This window comes from Python bivittatus, unplaced genomic scaffold (assembly GCF_059951505.1).
Source record: "Python bivittatus isolate LINGU-HERP-01145 unplaced genomic scaffold, Pbiv_v1 ctg000590_np1212, whole genome shotgun sequence".
NCBI classification, from domain to species: domain Eukaryota; kingdom Metazoa; phylum Chordata; class Lepidosauria; order Squamata; family Pythonidae; genus Python; species Python bivittatus.
Window position 1 is genome coordinate 23,549,969 of NW_028277086.1, and position 6,007 is coordinate 23,555,975.

The following is a 6,007-nucleotide window of genomic DNA, read 5'->3' on the forward strand; positions in this document are numbered from 1 at the left end:
GGATATATCCATGCTTAAAGAAATACCAGTAAGGATTTTAAGGAAGAGAAAGGACTATGCCATCTTGACAGATGTTCTGAAAAAGAATAAAATTCCCTTTCATTGGGAAAAATTAGAAGGGATAGGGTGAACTAAATTTTAAAAAGAATAGTTAGAGTTAGAAGGCTTTACATGTCATTGGTTTACTTATATGTAATTGTTTGAATGTTTTAAGTTGGATAAAAAGAATTATAGATTTGCTAATGAAACAATTTGAGATGCAACTTTGTACAAATGATGAATATGTTATTGTTAAGAACTTTTGTAAAATGATGTATTGTTGGTATTTAACTCTTGATAAGTTGTCAACATTGGTGTAACAAATGTTTGTTGGAAGTGTTTGTAGGGTGAAGGAACCCTTTATCATCTTTGGTAGTTTCTGATCTTTAACTACAAGAAAGTGTTTTTCCCCTGGTCCTGGGCAAAAAAAACAAAAAAACCCTCCTGGAGAAGCTTGAACTTCAGCTTCAAAGCATCAAGAAAAGGTGGTTGTCATGGCCTTCTATGTTGCTCAATGTCCCTTTCATGCACTGTTGCTGGACATATTATTATAGCTTTGAATGGAGACTTTGGCATTTGTTGCAAAGTGGTTAAAAATATATATTTCTCATTGTCTGGAAACCAGTTCACATTTGTATTTGTTCTCCAGTTTCAAGCCAGTCATACATTGTAAAGTGTTTCCCATCTCCCCAAAGCAGCAAGCTGACCAAAGGCTGCACTACAAAGTTTCATTTCCCTTGGATTAGACAGTACCCTGATAACTTTATAATACCTGCTAATGTACAAATGTTCCTCAGAACATACTGGGAGCAAGAAGCACAATCTCTATCAAGAGACAATGATACTTCGTAAAGGTTTCAGCTTTAGCCAACTCCAGCTAAAATAAATTCCATTTTCTCACTCCATCAGTCCCACTGTCAGCTTTCTGTTTTTTGGGGATACATGTGCAAATAGTCATGAATGCATAGAGGCAGTCCCAGATCACAGACTGCAGCTAATTTTCCCCTTTCTCGTCTTACCATCAGGTCCCTTTAAAGAAACATAACTGATTTTTGACCATTAGTAAGCAGTTCACTTAAGAGGATGGCAAAATTTTGTTTGTTGAAATAAAAAGCAACATGTCCCAATTTCACCATAGCAGCAGCATCCATGAAGTGCAGTCCTGAACTTCACATCCCCAAATGCTTTATCAAATGGCTATATTTTCACAGACCCAAAGAAACCTATCAGGAAGATTGTGATCCTTATGTACAAGGGCAAACTGTTCCACAGAAATGGGGACAGCATTGAGAAGGCCTGACTGTAGGCTCCCTATAGTGGAACGTCTTGGGGATTGAACCCTCAAGAGGCCTTCTCTCTCTGATTTGACCGCAGAGTCATTTCAGAGCAGGCAGTCCTGAAAATATCCAGGCCCTGAGGCAAGAACAGCTTTAAAGGTAATAACCAAAAATTTAAACTGCACCTGGAAGCTGACTGACCACCAGTGCAACTCCTTGAATAGAGATGTTAACATGGGCAAATGTAGGTGCACCCATAGCCACTTGGCAGTGTGTGTTGAACCAGTTGCAGATGGCCTTCAGGAGCAACCCTACAAAGAATAAATTGCTGTAGTCCAACCATGAGGTGACAAATGCATGAATGTCTGTGTACTATGCTTCCTGATCCAGGAAAGGACACAACTGGCACCCTAGATATAATTGTGCAAAGGATCTCCCTGGCTACAGTTTCCTCTTACTACTCAAACTGTGAACTAGTTTGTGAATCAACTTCATACAAAGGAAGCATGACCCAATCCAGAACTATAAAGTGGATTCAGAAGGCCTTTGGACCCATAGCCACTTCATCTTGCAATGAAGGATAGCAATACAGCATGTTAAAAAAAATCAAACACAAACTCATATTGTTCCCTTAATGTTAGAGCATAACTTCTCCAAATAGTCATCAACTGTTTTGTGATGAAATAAAGTGAAATTTGGCCTCAGATGATGCATGCAAGATCTTGTGACTGGTGCAACATAGAGAACATTTCACTCTGAACATTCCAGAACTAAGCTGTGCAAACAGACTACAAACCAGCCTGCAAGGAGGAGAAAGAGACTCTTAGCCAGGTTCTGTACTTACTGCTTCTGACTCTGTTTTTCCCTATTCTTTATCCATCGTGTATACCAATTATTGCTATTTTCTGAGTTTCTTTTTTTAAACTGAAGAGAGCTAGTTCTATTAGTAGTTCAGAGTTGCTCTTTTTGATTGAGGGTGTGTTTATTTAATGGTCAACATGTGAAGCTACATATAACTGCCAGACTTCAGACTCTGTTAAAACCAGATTGTGGTCACTCCATGTTATACTTTGTGCCTGAATAATTGTGTGTGTACTTAGAACAAGAGAGGCAACCCTGTAGCTCTCAACGTAATTTTGAAAGCCCTTTGCAAGCCATAAGTTTGGATTTCTGCCAAGAGCAATCTTGTTCTCCAGAAATCCACTGTGGGAGGAGGAACAGTTTTAGAAAACATAGAAAAAGGAGAAGCCATACTCACATTTTGGTCTTGTCCCTCCCCTAAACATATGGCCTTCAAGAGATTCCCTCTGAGATAATGTGGGTCACTGACATGGGGGGAAAAATCTTAGTCATTTTCTGTTTAAAAGGGAATATTTATATATTCGTATTTGGGATTTTCAGATCAGAGGCTAATGGGGAAGGGTGGAATTTCTTTTTTTAATTAGACATTTTAGAGAAAGAGTATAAACAGAAAAGACAACTAAAAAGAATAAAAGAGTAAAATACAAATAACGAGATCTAAAATGTAGAAATTACAGTTTTCCGGTATATCATTAATTATGAATTATAGGGTCTCTTATATTGCTTTAAAAACTAAGAATCATTAGTAAGGTTTAATAACGGGGTCAAAAAACTCAAAATGGCAGCTGTAATTGCAAAATTGAAGTCATGTCCCTTTTTTATGGTTATTAACAATGCAGGTGAAAAAGGGATGGGCTTCAATCAGGCAGTCATGGGACCATTCTGAATGTTTTAACACCCCCCCCCCATGTCCTTAGGTAGTGTCAGAGTAAATCAAAATCCAGGTACATTTTATGCCTGAACACATACATGCACATCAGTTTTTGCTACATTTTGCAATTAACAACAGGAAAATCCCCTTTTTGTTCTTGGGCTACAAGCAATCCAGAATTTCTCCCAAGGGATGTGATGAGATTCAACCTGGAAAACAATCTCTCCACCCTTGTGGCTTCATTCCAGTTTCAGCAAGGAATGAAGGGTGGGGGGTTAATCTGCCATTTTTATGGCAGTGTAAGACTAGTTTACAAATTGTGTTAAACATTGATACAGAAACATGAGAATTTTTGTTTTTTTTGCAAAAGCCCTGTGGCATTTAGGAATGTGGCATATGTTCAAAAGTTACAGTATTCAAATCCACAAAAGAAAAACAATTCTTGAGTTTAGTGAGCCAGAAAGAAACAATTTATGATCTTTGCCTGGACAGAAGGAGCTCTGATTTCAACCTCCAAAATGTTTTCTTTTATTCATCTCTACCGTCTTACTAGAAACCTTTTAAAGTTAAATATTTCCATATTTATACCCCTCGAATATTGCAGGTCATCAGTACAACAAAAATGGGACTTAAAGCCAGTGTATTCAAGTGACAGCATTATTCCAGAGAAGTTTGACTCAGAATCTAAATCTTGGACATGGGATCCTAGGAACAAAATGTGTTGGAGAACAAAGGGACTTCTATGTAAGAGGGTGCAACTTACAGAAACTCAACTAAAAAGTGGTTAAGGAAACATCTAAGGGAAATAATATAATGACCATTTCTTCTGATCATACCTAGCTACTTCACTAAGTTGCAAGTTATTGTATATTCGGAGTCCTTTACTGACAAAAATATTTAGACAATTTCCCTGTGTATTTCAACAAATCAGTCATTTGAAAATGAACAAGTTCTCAGACCAGTTGCTGACCTTAATTTTAAGAAAAGAACATACTTCCCTCCAGAACAGGCATGATCCCCTGTGGAAGCATTCCAAAATCCTCATACTGTTCCATAGCCTAACCATTGTTTTTACATAAGCCATGATTAACTGGGTTCATGCATAACACTAAAGTATAACCTTAGTTTACAAACTACACTATCAGGATCTACATATTGCAGTAATAATTGTTTTGTTTTGTTTTGTTTTGTTTTGGCTTGGTGTCTTGCATGCATGCAGCCTCTGTGGTAGACCAGAATATCTTCTGCAACATTATTGGGTGCAAGGACATGGGCTTAATCCCTTAAAACAATATTTGCCTTCTTGCATTCAGACAAGGTACCTGGTTGCAGCTAATGCATCTCTCATCGGAGAAGATGGAAACACTGAGCAAAACAAGCAGTTAAATGTTAAAAGCAGTTAAATGCAAGTGAATACTTGTTACCTATTACTTGACACTGAATGTTCCTTAATGTTTTCACCACAGCTTCAAGGTTTCATGTATTGTTTATGAGCCATTTTTAAAAATTATTTTACATATAGGAATGCTTTCCTTCAAAATAGCCTTCTAACTCAAGAACATGATCTATACTGGATTTCAGGCAAACCTAATTCAATCTGAGTTCTACCATTTCTGCCACTTATATAAAGATACCCAGCTGTGTTACTGAACTCAAATAGCTTGTATTTTCCCACCCTTTTTAGTCTTTTTTTAAACAAAATGATAAACTCTGATGAAATTACCTAGATTGCCTGTATTATATTAGGATTAAAAAAACAACTCTTGGTGACCACATTCACACACCCATGTAGTGTTGTTTTCTTGGCAATAGTAGAGCAATGGATTGCCACTGTCTTTAAAAAAAAAAAATCTCCTGGTGGAAGTTCAAGCAGGCATGGCTTCTGAACCCAGAAATAGTAAGCCAGGAGCTGCCCCCCAATAAGACCATACTAGGATAGTGACTACAAAATTACCTAAAACATTAAGTATATTATTATAGAACTGATAAAAGTCACTTAGTAGGGGTATGCAAAAATGAAATGTTTGACATTTAAACATGTTTCAAATTTAAAATGGTTGTTCCAACTGTTCCAGAAAAAGAAGGCCCATAACAAAGTATGTGAGACAGATGCAGAGTACTATGAAGTGTGAGGACTGGAGTGGGAAGGTCTGAAGCCAAGGGCCTGCGATCAGACTGTTCCAATAACTATGGGCAGATGTCAACTGCTTCTTCCACTCAGAAACAAGAGGCTCTCAGTCCATAAGGGCAAGTCAGAGACATCAGATTTGAACCCGCCTATATTTATGGCCTGAGTCTTATAGCTTGCAATAGCTGGTCTTCTGAGTTGAGGGCTTTTCTAGCAACTGCAATAAAAACAGAATGTCTTTGAATTCATGGATATAAGTTCTAATTCAAGCTACAGTCAAGATGAAGACTGACCAAGGGTAGGGAGTAGTTTGCCTTTATTTCAGACCATATATCAAATCCATAGTAATATGTGGGGAATTGTGACTTTTTTTTTTTTTGAGGCGAGGGAATGCTAAAGCAAAGCAGTTTGCAAATAACTGCATTATTTATGCAGTAATTTGTGAGGGTACCTTCATTTTTCCAAGATAATTTATCTCAGAAAATGAGCATGCTATTAAAAAGAACATGTATCTCCAAATCTTATAAGTAATGTTTAATTATATCTTTTTCACATTGCACTTCTAATTTCTCTCTTTTTAGGTACTATAGCAGCAAAGAAAAAGCCTTGCTTATTGATAATTGTTCTCAGATTTACACAATGAAAACAGCTCAGTCTGACAAAATTACAAAATCATTTATTAAGCCTTTCGCAAGTTTGACTTAAAACACAAGACAGCTTACTTTCCAAATAAAAGAGCAGAAACATAAAATTGGTAACCTTCTTTCATACTCTTAATCCTAGGATTATTTTATTTTACAATGTCAACTGGTAACAGCATCAGGGATTAAT